At 40.7% G+C, this 14,227-nt stretch overlaps 2 protein-coding genes across 11 annotated transcripts in view; one reads left to right on the top strand and one right to left on the bottom strand.

The window, feature by feature from the left end:
* Zranb3 (zinc finger RANBP2-type containing 3) overlaps positions 1-7,374 on the bottom strand; it is a 160,012-nt gene extending 152,638 nt beyond the window's left edge. Inside the window, exon 1 of one of the 4 annotated variants that reach the window (XM_035445406.1) lies at positions 7,126-7,374. The gene's annotated coding sequence lies outside the window, so the exon portion shown is untranslated. Of the gene's footprint in view, positions 1-275; positions 294-7,125 lie in introns of those variants that run through there. The other 3 variants (XM_035445410.1, XM_027417752.2, XM_035445407.1) reach the window with 3 other exon arrangements.
* Positions 7,375-8,171: 797 nt separating this feature from the next.
* R3hdm1 (R3H domain containing 1) overlaps positions 8,172-14,227 on the top strand; it is a 129,058-nt gene continuing 123,002 nt past the window's right edge. For 3 of the 7 annotated variants that reach the window (XM_027417747.2, XM_027417742.2, XM_027417750.2), the window contains exon 1: positions 8,172-8,342. The gene's annotated coding sequence lies outside the window, so the exon portion shown is untranslated. The remainder of the gene's footprint in view (positions 8,343-14,227) is intronic. The other 4 variants (XM_027417743.2, XM_027417745.2, XM_027417748.2 and 1 more) reach the window with 2 other exon arrangements.

Genomic DNA, 14,227 nt, shown 5'->3' with positions numbered 1-14,227 from the left:
TATATAAACCAGGGAGTGGTGGTGGTGCACGCCTTTAGTCCCAGCACTCGGGAGGCAGAGGTAGGAGGATCTCTGTGAGTTCAAAACCAGCCTGGTCTACAAGAGCTACTTCCAGGACAGCCTCCAAAGCTACAGAGAAACCCTGTCTCGAACCCCCCTCCCCCACCCCAAAAAAAATATATATCCTTTATATATTTTAATATATTATATGCATGTTATTTAATATGTTAATATGTATATTATATATTAAAATTGAAGCTGGATAATAAACTTACTAACAAAGCAGAAGGGATCAAAAAGAGTTCTTGGAAGAAGTACAGCACATACAAAAACCCTGGCTTGGGAAGAAAAGGAAGACACAGGAAAGGAATTATGAGTCCTCGTCTTATGATCCTTCCATTGCACCACCCTCCTCATTTCATCCTAGTTTCACTGGATTCTAGAACACAGAATCCTCACAGTTCTCATCCCACCTTACTGCTTAATTCTCCCAAGTCTAAAATTCACTTCTGGTCTACTTTTATGGCAGATGGACCAGAGCTCGGTTCCTAGTAGCTTTCTTTATTCCTGCCTGTTATCTTACTCATGGTTTTAAATATTATTTCTGAGACAACAACTTCCACATCTATATATGAGGAACACTCTTAAACTTCAGATTCACTTATCTAACTAGACATCTCTACCTGGCTAATAGGCATCTCAAAGTTTCCAAAATAGAATTCTAACTCTCTGCCCTAATCTTTGTTTCATTTATGGCCTTATTCATTGTATCCATCCAGGTACTACTCACACGCCATTCTGTCTAAAATTGCACACCCATCCACCAGCAACTCCTGTTGACTCTACATTCTAATTATATCCAGAATATCACCATTTCTAATCATTTACAGATCTACTTGCCTGATCTGAGCCATCACTGTCTCTAGTCAGAACTTCTAGGGAAATTTAACTGTATATTAAAATTGCCTGTGTCCACCTTTGCCTTAATCCTTCTTTCAATACAACAGCCAGTGAGGTACTCTAAAAAGCACCATTTGATGGTGCCATTTCTGAGAATAGTTCTTGCCTTTACTCATATCTCAGTCCCACTACTGGCTTTCAATCTCTTACACCATCTGTCCCCCACTGCCATCACCTCTCCATCACTTACCTATTTTTATCATGCTAATGTTCTTGTACTTTCAGGTCACAACTTGGCACTAGATGATCTGTCTGAATATCATTCTACCCCCAGATGCCTGTATGACTGCCTCCCTGGTGTCCTTCACATTCTTCTAATTGGTCATTTTACCAATAAGTAACTTAGCCACCCTCTTTAAATTCTAACTCCCCATAGCTCTAGCCTGCCTCACTTTTTTTTTTCTACCTGATAGCCTCTATCAGCTTACAAAGTACTATATAATTAACATCTTTTGCTGTTTATTCTGTTTCTCTTAATGTGAATATAGCTTCATGAAGGCAGAGGTTTACTGGGCTTTTTGCTTTTTTCGTAGTGAGGACGAACCAAGAAGAAAAGGCCTTCCTTGTGTATGCTAAACAGGCTCTCTACCAGTGAGCTGTATCTACAGTCTTCCTTTTACTTTTTATTTCAATACAGGGTCTGACTAAGTCAACTATGCTGACCTTGAATTTGGGGTCTGCCTGCTTCATCAGCCTATGAAGTAGATGAATCTAGCAACTCAAGATTTCTTTCTGTTTTGTTTACTAATATTAAACACCCAGAAGTGCCTGGCACTGAGTGTTCACTATTATTCTTCTCATTAAAGTTGCAAAGGACAGGCTGGGTGTGGTAGTGCACATGCCTTTATTCCCAGCACTGGGGAGGTAGAGGCAGGCAGATCTCTGAGTTCAGTACCAGCCTGGTCTAAAAAGTGAGTTCCAGGACAGCCAGGGCTACATAGAGAAATCCTGCCTGAAAAAAGAAAATTAACCAATAAATAAAAATAAAGTTTCAAAGGTCAGGAGGACCATGGTAAAACAGGAGCCAAGGATGAGAAGATATAAATTGTGGCTGTAAGCATGCACAGTGCTAGTGTGCAATTAGTGTGTAACTAGAGTTCTTGAGAAATGCAGCAGGGTGAGAATTAAGAGACTAGTACAGTGCTGTGCATGCTTACATGTAGAAGTCACTGTAGTATACAGAAAGTATATACTAAATTCAAACAAATAAATTAGTGCATTTTGCAGAGTAATTAAGATTAGAGCCAGTGCTCTTAATAGCTAAGCTATCCTCCAAACCGGATATAACTATATTTATAGGTCATCAGTAAACCAAAGGCTAAATTTAATAAATTGGAATGTTTAATTTACAAAATTTAATATTATAAAATAGTATATCGATTACAATAAACATAGAATTACATAATATTTTCTGACTCACTTATCATAAGGCTTCCTAAGCTAGCATATCAAATATCAATTACTTTAAAAGCTAAGATACCTTTCATCCATAGGCAACTTTTTTCAGAAGAATGATAAAATAACTCCCATTTATTGGAAGGCAGTTATGCTCACCAATATACCATCAATACCACACCAATTCCCACTTATAGGATAATCTCTTCCATGGACGCACTATGCTAAGGAATTTTATAAAACCTGTAATTCTCAAAGCAACTTACAAAGTATATAGTTTTGGGGTTTTTTTGTTTTATTTTTATATTTATTTTTCCAGTGGTGTGTTCTTGAGAGCACCAAACATCTGTGAACATTTGGGGGCAACTGTCTTTCCACTAATCCCAGATCCTCAGCCTTCGCAGTAAGTGCCCTTATCCACTATGCCATTTCACTGGCCTACAAAATACTGTTATCTGCATATTAAAATTCATTCTGAGCTATTAATGATACCCAGTCCAGGACTTAGACTGGTCTGATGTAAAAGTCTGAACTTTCCCATTCTACAACATTGCTCCCAGATCACTCATCTGACAATATTTAAGGAGTGCTTATCATCTGCCTTTAATCCCAACACTAGAGAGGTAGAGGCAGGAAAACCAGGAGTTTAAGGTCAGCCTCCGACACATAGAGAGTTCAACACTATCCTGAGCTACTTGAGGATCATCTAAAAACAAAAACAAAACATGACTAAAAGCTAGTTCAGTGATAGAAAGCAGAAGCCACATGTTAAATCCTAGCACTTTACAAAATAATCCCAGTTTTGTTCATTATACCAAAGAATAATACAAGTAACTACAAAATATGGAAAAAATTTAACAATAGATTTTTTGTTCACTGGAGAAGGGAAACTACTTTTGATATCACTGTTAAAATTGAACACTAAAATAATTTAAACTCATTTTGGGAAAAACAGCATTTAAAAGTTAAAAAGAAAGTTTTCAATGTGAGTAAAGATTCCCTAAATAGGTGACAAACTAAAAAAAAAAAAAACTAAAATTCTTTAAAATTATGATGCAAGGACAGCAACAGGTTACTTACAAGAAACATATATATATATATATATATATATATATATATATATATATATATCATACTCAGGATCAGAGGGATTCAAATAGATACAAATTGCATTAATAAGTTATCACTTTACAACCAGATTAGACAGAGTAAAGAGATGGAAAATGGGGGGCTGAGGCCATGGTTCAGTGGGTAACATGTTTGCTGTACAAGACTGAGGACATGAATTCAGACCTCCAGAACCCATATAAAAGCAAACTGTAACCCAAGCACTGGGGTGGGATGGAGTATGTCAAAGACCACAGTGTCCTGGCAGCTCCCAAGCCAGCTAGCCTAACTGATACTAGAAGCCTCAGGTTTGGTGAGAGACACTGTGTAAAAAATGTGTTGGAGATTGGCGAAGGCATGAAAGAATAAAAGTCTCGTCTCCACACGCACCCCACACAAGGGAGTGCAGTTGTATACCACACATACACGAACACACAAATAAATGGGAAACAGGTTCTCTCAAAGAGTAAAGAAAATGGAAATATTTCTTCTGGAAAACAATTAGGAATTACAGAGGCTCTACAGCTAAACATGCATTCAAAAAGTTGGGCAGGTGAGATGGCCCAGTAGTTAAAATTCCTGCTGCCAAGCCCAATGACCTTCTCTGGCCCCAATTAGTAATAGAGAATTGACTACACAGTTAAGCTCTAATCTCCATACAGAATTTACAATTTAGTTTATGTACACACATATACAAAGACTCTGCACACCCATGTTAGTTGCAGCACTGGCCATGAAAGCCAAGAGAGAAAAGCAACCTAAACGTCTACCAATAGATAAATTCATGAAAAGTATCAGGGATTCAGCACTGCAAAGGAAATCCTACCACATCCTATATGAATGAATTCTGGAGACATTAAGTTAAACAGAACAAGGTTCAAATGGTTAATACACTGTAATTAATTCTACACTTAAGAATACTTAAGATGGCAGATTTTGTTATATGCTTTCACTATGGTAATAAAAAAATTTCCTAACTGGAAACTGGAAACAGTCATTAGCAAGAAACAGGTAATATTTAAGCTACACTCTGGACTACAGGGAGCCATAAAAAGTAACAGTGATACTGTCACAGTCAACTATTGAGTTTTAAATAAAACAGTAGCATTTCATTAAAACAGGTCTTCCTGCTGAGATTCTGGAGCAATGGGTCAGTGGTTAAGAAAACTTGATGCTTTTGCTGAGAACCCAGGTTGGATTCCCAGCAGCTACATGGTTGCTCACAACCATTTGGAACTTTAGTTTCAGGAAATCCAATGCCTTCTTACAGGCATGTATGTGGCATACATACATACGTGCACTCATAACACATAGAATAAATAAATCTTTAAAAAATAAAACAAAACAAAAATAGTGTTTTTCTGCTGTGCATGGTGGTGAATGCCTTTATTCCCAGCACTCTGATGACATAGGAAACCAGCACTCCATGATTCATAAACATGTGAGAAGCAATGGTTTAGGGCTGAAAAAGAAAATCAAAGACCGAGATATGTATCTCAGTCTCAAACTGCCTTGACTAAGGGTTCAGACTTCAAAGTCTTATTGCACTTACTGAGGCCCCAGTTTCTTCAGGTTTTTTTTTTTTTTTTTTTTTTTTTTTTTTTTTTTTTTTTTTGGAGGGGAGGGGAGGTTCAAGACAGGGTTTCTCTGTGACTTTGGATGCTGTCCTGGAACTCACTCTGTAGACCAGGTTGGCTTTGAACTCACAGAGATCCACCTGCCTTTGCCTCCCGAGTGTTGGGATTAAAGGTGTAAGCCACCACCTCCCAGCTTTTCTTCAGTTATTAAACAATACCAAGGCTGAGGATGTAACACAGTGATAGAGCACATAGGTAGCTAATGCAAGGCCCTCAGTCTATCTCCAGCACTCAAAAAAAAAAAAAAAACCTCAGAGCTGGGTTTTGGCAGCACCCATTTAGACATGTTAAAGTCTGCAAGGTAACAAACTGGGATGGTCTAGTCAAAGCAATCAACACATTCTAGGAATGCTCACAAAGTGTCAACTAAGGACAGACAGTCTCAGCCAGGTGTAGTGGTGCACATCTTTAATCCCAGCACCCTCTGAGGCAGACACAGGCAGGTCCTTGTGAGTTCAAGGCTAACCTGGTCTACAAAGCCAGTTCCAGAACAGCCAGGACTGTTACACAGAAAAAGCCTGTCTCAAAACCAAAAATCAAAAACAACAACAACAAAAAATCACATATGTGTCAAGGAAATATGTAAACACACTAAACCCATTTTTGGCTCAGACAAAATAGTAATATGATTGTCATTATTACTACTAATTGACTTGATTTACTCTGGAAGAGGTATGGGGAATAAAAACCAATTAAGCTTTTAGGGATCCTAATACTTAAACATCACTGGATATTCTAACTTCACGATGGGAATGAAGTAGCCCAACGGGGCTTTCTGCTTACCATGCCTGTTCTTCAGGAAGTGATGCGTTCATTAACACACATGCATGCACTCACACATGCAGAAGTATTACATTAAAAAGCAAAGACTTTTTTTTTCTTAACAAACAGAAAGTAAGACTGTGCTGGCTTTCTACAAGTTACTGATATATTTCTTCATCTAGGATTGCACTAGTTAGGTGTTTCATCTATGTGGAGTACAAACACCTCTTATCAGTACTGGACATAGACTTGGCAATACTTCTGTAAAAATAATGGAAATAGACAAACACGGTTTTTAAATCTAAAAGTAGAAAACAAAGAGAAAACCAAACCAACACACAAAACATGAGTATGAAGAGGATGGATTTAGGGAGATATTAAAAGACCAAGTAACATTAATTTTGTTTAATCTTTCTCTTCCTCACTCCTAAAAAACAAAACAAAACAAAACAAAACCTTTGTGTGCACTATTGAACCCTTTAAGTCTGGTATACTCACTACCTAGTCTCAGTGTTCAATAAATATTTACAAGAAAAGTTGTAAGGCTAAGTCTCCTTAAAAACCATGGAAGAGACTTTGAGTAGCTTCAGGCTTGAGGTGATCAATCTGGTATGCCTCATTTAATAAGCTTACTAGGTTGTGAATTCTGAAGGCTTTTTTGATGATGCCTTTTTGTCATTGGAGTATTACAAGTGTCACCTGGTCGCCACTTAATATTATGGAAGGGTTACTCGGGACCATTCCATTAGTCTAACAACCCGAGCTTTGTTCCTTCAAAGGCAACTTCTGTAGAGTGTTTGAACAGAAGGAATTAGCTCAAACTAAGGAAACAAACCCACGCTGCGTCACGTACAGTGGCTAAAGGCTAATTTTTTTTTTTTTTTTTGTTTTTGTTTTTGTTTTTCGAGACAGGGTTTCTCTGTGGCTTTGGAGGCTGTCCTGGAACTAGCTCTTGTAGATGAGGCTGGTCTCGAACTCACAGAGATCCACCTGCCTCTGCCTCCCGAGTGCTGGGATTAAAGGTATGTGCCACCAACGCCCGGTTTAAAGCAAATTATTAAAGTGTCCTCTAAAAACTCAAGAGAGGTGCAATCTACTAGTGAGCGGATCTGATAAGAAACATTGGGTCCGCAGGAATAAAAAACAGGATAGGAAATCACATTAGGGGCTCGGGAATTACACCCATGACATTCCACATTTCTCTTGTGTGTGTGTTTATTTTAGACAAAGTCAATTCTGTAGTCCCAGCTATTCTAAAACTCACTCTGTACGGCAGGCTGTCAACTCACGGCGATCTTTCGGCTTCCTGCTGTGATAGGCATGAGGCACCAAGCCCGGTATATTCACTTTCCAATCCTTTGGCCTACACAGTACTCCCAGACCGACAAAACGGGTGCACTAGCTTTAGAACCTCCAACTCCCGCCAAGCTTTTTGCAAGTGTAGGCACCTAAGCGGAAGTGACGTTGGGATGACCTGAAAGTGGGAGAGTTAAAATACCAGCACTATAAAACCCTGTGATGTCCTGAGAAAACTCCCCATCCTTCTTTTATATTTTCTCTCCTCCTTCAATGAGGCTAGAAGACCGGACTACAACTTTGCGACCTCATTCATAAGTCCAAATTATTCAAAAGGTTTCCCTACCCATTTGGAGAAGAGGGGCACACCGTAACCTTTCAAGAACTACAATTCCCATGAGACGCAACAGGAAGCAAGTGGAGAAAATTGTTATGGGGGTTCGCAAAGCATCTTGGGAACTGTAGTTCCATAAGTCAAAGTGCTCAGTAGTCCTGCTCTCCACCACTAAGACTGGAGAAACCAGGTGTTCCGCTTGCAATCCTTTACCGCTAAGGGGAGGAGCCTCATGTTTAAAGCCTTCCCACATCTCCTACATGAAGGACAAAAATTCTCATTTCATCCTTAGAACCTCTACAAATATTCTCTGAAGAAATATAGTTGTTTCCATATCCCCAGTGATTAAAATCTCCCGGAACTCGACTACCTCAGGGTCCTACTCGTGGGAAAAGGTGGTTCTTTCACAAGTGGGCAAAATGGCTGTCCTCCTAGCTTCGTCATTGGTTGACTCTTGCGTCCTTCAAGGACGATCGCTTGCCAGGGATTGGTTCTTTGTCTTCTAGGGGTGGAGATAGATTTAGCGCAGTTCTAACGCGGCCCCGCAGCGACAGTGGGGTGGAGCTAAAGTGGTTTTTAAACGTTGATTGGATAGACTTTATGTCACTCAATGTTCATCTAGCGTATGAGGGAGCCGGCTACCCGTCAACGCGAACGGAGAGGCGGGACTAGTGCGTGGTGGGAAGGGGCGGGATCCTGCCGCCGCGGCTGCCGCTGGAGCCGGTGTCCGGGCTGGTGATGGGGTTAATTCCCTTCCGTGAGACTCTTCCTTGCAACCAGCCGGCCCCGCCGTCGCCCCGCCGCGCCGCGCTCACGCCGCCTCCTCCTGCTCCTTCTCCTCAGTAACGCGGGTAAGCGATGCGGTCCCCTCCCCCGCGGCGTCCCGGGAATAACGCGCTCGCTCCCCTCCCCCGCCCGCCGACCGGTAGCGCTAACGGAGCGGGAGATTGAGGCAGCCAGGGAGCGACGCGCTGAGGAGACAGCGTCCCTCCCCGCCAGCCCGCCTGGGCCGTGGGTTTCTGAGGCGAGCCCGCCCGCCGCTTCCACCGCGCCGTGCCCGCAGCCTCGCCGGGGGCCATGTGCAGCGCCAACCCCTTGAGGCCTAGCGGGGGAACTGGGGACAGGTTCCCCGAGCGTCCCTGATGCAGCTGCTGCTCTTGTGCGCCCTGGAGATCCGGGGAGGACCGAGGGGAGAAGCAGCCACAGCCAGGCCGGGCTGGAGCAGGGGCCGTTCGCGGAACTGTTTTCCGGGGCCCGGCGCAGATGCCCCGGGGTTGCTAGCCCCGCTCCGGGGAATTGTCACACACACCGAAAAGGAAACAGCACGTCGTGTCTGTACAGCTAGGAAAAAAAAAAAAAAAAACGTAGTGGAGAAATTAGCAAGAAAGTTGAATGACTGTCAGAGCCTTGGTCGCTGATGGTCCTACAGGGACGTTATGATTTTGTTCGCCCCCCTCACCCCTTTACATCCCTGCGTGTTGGGAAGTCTTTTCTGTTCTTTCTCCCACACACACACACAATTTTGTTGTTATTACGTTCAACAGAGTGTCACTGTTGTTTGAACTTGCTTTTCTAGATAAACAAATTGGGCCTGACTGTTTTGACCCTTGTGTATTGGGTCTTGAGATAGCAAGTCTCCTAAACTAGTTAGAGGTGAAGAGGTATCTTCACTAAATAAGCTGTTTTTTTTCTTTTTTGAAGAATAAAAGAAGAATTTCCAGCATGAATGAATATGAACAAACATGTACACCTCACCCCTAAGGTTATAGTTTCCCGGGGTGATTTTAAAGAATTCACCCTTCATCTTTTCGGGGGAAGGAGGTGTTCGAGTCAGGGTTTCTCTGTGTGTAGCACTGGCTGTCCTGGAACTCATTTTGTAGACCAGGCTGGCCTTGAACTCACAGAGATTCGCCTGCCTCTGCCTCCCAAGTGCTGGGATTAAAGGTGCTTGCGACCGCCATCCAGCTAAGGAAACTCCATAAATTTAAATGCAATTGATTTCAAGAGCATTGAGTCATGAAAAGATGGCTAAAGTCAAACTGGAAGTCCCTTTTTGTAATACTTGAATCAATAGGTTTATGTAGCTACACATTCAACTGAACAAACATCCTCAAAATTTTTCATCTTTAGCTATATTTTTAGGGAATTTACCTATAATTGCATCAGGTTCTGATAGTGTGCCCATCTTCTGAAGTTCCGCTCTGCTTTTTGGCCTAGGAGAATATGACTTTAATGGATCCGATAGTCTATAATATACACAGCTACATACCACCTCATTTCTAAGATTTACTAGTTTCTATGGTAAATGTTCTGAAAAAAAAAAAAAACTGCTTTTTGATGGACTATTTCTTCTTCCTAGAAGTTTTAGGAAACTGCCATATTCTCAAAATAATGCAAGTAGATACCAAAGTGAAATAGACCCATTCATTAATTTGGATAAAGAAGGAATCTGGTTATGTGTTGTTAGTTTTTGTTTTTGTTTTTTTATGTGTCATAAGTTTATTAGCTAATCCATGAAGTTCTTGTAGCATATGTTGCCTGGCATATTTCCAGAAATTTGATAATTAGTAATTTATGCAATATTCTTAGGTCCCTTCACCAGGGAAGGACTGGTGAAAATACAGGAGACCACATTCTTTACTAGTAGTTTGCTTTGTGAGGCTCCGTTAGGTTTCCTCATCTGTGTGATGGGGATGGTAATGCTTAATCTATGGAGTTGTGAGGCGTAGATAGAGAATATGTAAAGCTACTAAGATTGTATGTCATATGTCTATATTTTGTTACATTAAATTTAATTTTTGTATTCTTGTTTATTTTTGTATTTTGAGAATGAATTTGTTGTTCATGTGCATAGGGTATTGTTACAGCCTCAAAATCTCTTCTGCTGTTGAGTATTGTAGGGGTGTTCATCTACACAGTGGTTTAAAATAGTAGTTTATAGCTATTTTTGTTTGTTTTATCACATTTACTTAAGGGGGGTGGCTCACACAAGTGCCATGGCACACTTTGGGAGGTTAGAGGACAGTGGTACAAGTTGCAAAAGTCAGTTCTCTCTTTTTATCATGTTGGCCTCAGGGATTGAACTGAGGCAGGCAGATTAGAATGCTGAGTACCCTTATGCACTAAACCATCTTGCTGCCCTCTAGGCATTTTATTTTTATTTATTTATTTACTTATTTTTATTTTTCAAGACAGGGTTTCTCTGTGTAGCTTTGGAGCTTATGCTGGAATTCACTCCATAGACCAGGCTGAGAGATCCGCCTACCTCTGCCTCCCAAGTGCTGGGATCAAAAGGATGTGCCACCATCGCTCGCCCTGTGCCATATTTTTTTTTTTAAAGCAGAAACTACATGAGAAATTGGTCATTGGGTGCCTAAGAGAATCTTTATGTTTTTTTCCTTTTGCTTAAAATTTTTGTATTTGGAATGCTTTTCAAATAGATTACCCATAACAATGATTTACTTTGTATTGTAGTAGTAAAGTGTTGTAATATCTTCTGACTTTACTTAGTTAATATGTTTCAAGATCTAGTTTACAGTTGCTCTCCTAGTCATCGTGCTACCAGAGAAGGCAAGTGACTCTATGTTACAAAGTTAAATTTAAACAAGTTATTTGAATTTATGTGATTGTACCAGACTGTTGTGTTCTTCAGGGTTGTTGGTTTGTTTTTGTTTTGTTTTGGGTTTGTTTTGGTTTTTCAAGACAGGGTTTCTCTGTGGCTTTGGAGGCTGCCCTGGAAGTAGCTCTTGTAGAGCAGGCTGGTCTCCAACTCAGAGAGATCTGCCTGCCTCTGCCTCCCTATTGCTGGGATTAAAGGTGTGCACCACAACCACCCAGTGATTGTTTTGGGGTTTTTGTTGTTTTCCTTACTGCTGGGGATTGAACCTCTAATCTCACACATGCTAGCAAATACTCTACCAATAAGCTAAATCCTTGCTCTTTAGTTTTGACCCATTGTTTAGCAGTCCTGAATGTTTCTTTTCTTTGAAATAACATGTTCCTTTCCATTCCAAGAGTTTTTGAAAATATAGTGGGTTTTCACACATAAAGGTGTCCTTGGAGTTTGTGCAGTTGAGGCAATTTAACTTTAGCATACAAACAGGAGTATTATGAAATGTGACAATGATAGCCAAGGTTGACAACATTTGAACAAACGGCACTTGGGTGCTTCTCTGAGGGGACTTACCAAGTAACAAAAGAAATTTTCTTCATTGAGCCAACTGTACTTGGATACTTCTCTAAGAGAACTTACCAAATCAACAAAAGAAATTTTCTTTTAAATTGGTGATTTAAAATATCCAGTTATAGCCAGGCAGTGGTGGTGCACATCTTTAATCCCAGCACTGGGAGGCAGAGGCAGGATCTCTGAGTTAGATGCCAGTCTGGTCTACATACAGATCCAGTTCCAGGACAGCCAGGGCTACACAGAGAGACTGTGTCTTGGGGGAGTGGGGAAAGAATCCAGTTATAGCCATTTTGGTTAATATTAAGCTTTAATTCTCAGAAGTAAAGAAGTGTAGTAAGAGTTGATAACGTTTTTTTTTGTTGTTGTTTTTTTAATTGTTATATAAATCATGCTAAAGACTAATGAGTCTGTAATACACTGTTCCTACTTGAATAGAAAACTTTCTTATTAACACTTTTTGTGATCTATTTTAAAAATATCCAGCAGTCCCGGGCAGTGATGGCACACACCTTTATTCCCAGCACTCCAGAGGTAGAGGCAGGCAGATCTGTGAGTTCAAGACCAGCCTGGTATACAAGAGCTACTTCCAGAAAGAGGGGGAAAGCAGGAGGGGAGAGGAGGACATGAGAGAACGAAGATTTAGTCAGGGGAAGAATTGAGGAGAACAAGAAAAAGAGATACCACAATAGAGGGAGCCATTATAGGTTTAAAGAGAATTCTGGCACTAGGGAAATGTTCAGAGATCTACGAGTTTGACCCCAACTAACAATTTAAGCAGTGGTTGGGAGGCTACCTTAAATGTCCTCTGATAATGAGATTGATGACTACCTTATATGCCATCCTAGAGCCTTCATCCGGTAGCTGATGGAAGCAGAGGCAGACACCCACAGCTAACACTGAGCTGAACTCAAATCCAGTTGCAGAGAGGGAGGAGTAATGAGTAAAGGGGTCAGAACCAGACTGGAGAAACCCACAGGGACAGCTGACCTGAACAAGGGGTTGCTTATGGACCCCAGACTGATAGCTGGGAAACCAGCATAGGACTATTCCAGACCCCCTGAGTGAGGATGTCAGTTAGGAAGCCTGGGAATCTCTGGGGCCTCTGGTAGTGGATCAGTATTTATCCCTAGTATATGAATGGGCTTTGTGAGCCCTCTCCACATGGAGGGATACTCTGTCTGCCTAGACACACAGGGGAGAGGGTCTAGGCTCTGCTCCAAATAATATGACTGACTTTGAAGATCCTCCATGGAAGCCTCGCCCTCCCTAGGGAGCAGAAAGGGGTTGGAATGGGGGGTGGGGGAGCAGAGGAGGAGGGGAGGGAGAGGGGACTGGGATTGACATGTAAAAGAAGCTTGTTTCTAATTAAAAAAAAAAAAAAGAGCTACTTCCAGGACAGCCTCCAAAGCCACAGAAAAACCCTGTCACGAAACCCATCTCCCCACCCCACCCCCAAAAAATATCCAGCAGTCTTATGTCTTTGAGGGGTGGTAACAAATAGGAATGAAATGTTCAGATTGCTCTTGTTGCAAAACCACTGGACCAATGCTCTGTTTCTATAGTCATTCTTGCCTGTAGGGAGAATAATGTATTTACAGCTTTAGGTAACTAAATTGACATGGCAGATGAAAGAAAAGGAAATGTGTCGGTTTTTCTCAGTATAATACTAAACTTAAAAAATATATTAAATTGCCTTTCACTTAATCCTTGAGGATCACTGTAATCTTTATTAGTAATACAAACATGTACCATGCATCAAATAACATAAATAAAATTTCTATCAAATTAACTTTAGTCCTCGTATAAGGACCAAATTAAACAAATTTGCTTATATCTGATGTTAGCCTACATATGAATATGTGTAATCTCCAAAATGTAGTTTAATTAGTCACTGATGGACAATGGAAATGAAATACTAAATCATGGCTCGAAGGTAGTTCTCTGCTTGAATTTCCCAGCAGTTTGATTTTTTTTAAACAGGTTTTGTTCTTTAGTGTTTTGCATTTACCTGTTGTTAGTCTTCACATAAGTTAAGTTAAACGTTTCCTTATGTTTTCTTTTGTTCTTCGATTTGCTAGTTGATAGGTTTGAGCCTTTAAAATTTATTTATTATTACTTTAGGTGTATGGATGCTTTGCCTGCATGTATGTCTGAGCACCTCTTCTATGCCTGGTACCCTCAGCAGTTAGAAGAGGGTATCAGATCATCTGGAATTTGAGTTACAGACTGTTGAAAGCTGCCATGTGGTGCTGGGAATTGAACCCAGTTTCTCTGAAATAATAGCCAGTGCTGAGACATCTCTCCAGCCCTTGTGACTCTTAATTTTTACTGTAAGTCACTTCTCTAGACAAAGTGTATGTTTTGAGCCTTTCATTATGTAAATACTAGATCACTTAGCATTTTAAAAGGTAGCTCTTTGGTGGTCTTCACTATGTCTTCCAAAAGAAATTAAATCAAGGAATTGTTTGTTTGTATTCCTGACCTTGAGAGGCAATTATCTGATGTCTGATGCAAGGAAAATCCTACCATTTTGACTTCTGCTAGTTTTAG

This window comes from Cricetulus griseus, chromosome 5, assembly GCF_003668045.3.
Source record: "Cricetulus griseus strain 17A/GY chromosome 5, alternate assembly CriGri-PICRH-1.0, whole genome shotgun sequence".
NCBI classification, from domain to species: Eukaryota; Metazoa; Chordata; class Mammalia; order Rodentia; family Cricetidae; genus Cricetulus; species Cricetulus griseus.
This window is presented reverse-complemented; position numbering and strand designations above follow the sequence as displayed.